Raw genomic sequence first — 362 nt, 5'->3', positions numbered from 1 at the left:
TCCCGTTTATCTCCCCCCCCTAAATCTCCTCCCCCAGCCGCTCTGCGACGAGCCCTCGGCCAGCCCCCGTCCCCGGGTGCGCTCCAGGAGCTCTCAGCGATCTCCCCACCGATAGCTGCCTCGCCTCTGCCCGTCCTCATAGCTTACTTTTAATCAGCAACTCTCGCTGATAAGCCAGCGAAAATTTAAATCTTCCCGAAAAGTTCTATGAAACATCATTTCTACCCCATTTCTTCTCCAAATAAACGTCTGACAGGTCGCATCTCGCGTTCCTCCGCACCGCCCAGCCCCGAGGAGGCCCCACGGGGCGACCCAACCCCCAGAGACCCCGTCTCTGCGCGGGGCCCCCCGCTCCCGCCCGC

Source organism: Merops nubicus, unplaced genomic scaffold (assembly GCF_000691845.1).
Source record: "Merops nubicus isolate BGI_N331 unplaced genomic scaffold, ASM69184v1 scaffold17323, whole genome shotgun sequence".
NCBI classification, from domain to species: Eukaryota; Metazoa; Chordata; class Aves; order Coraciiformes; family Meropidae; genus Merops; species Merops nubicus.
This window is presented reverse-complemented; position numbering follows the sequence as displayed.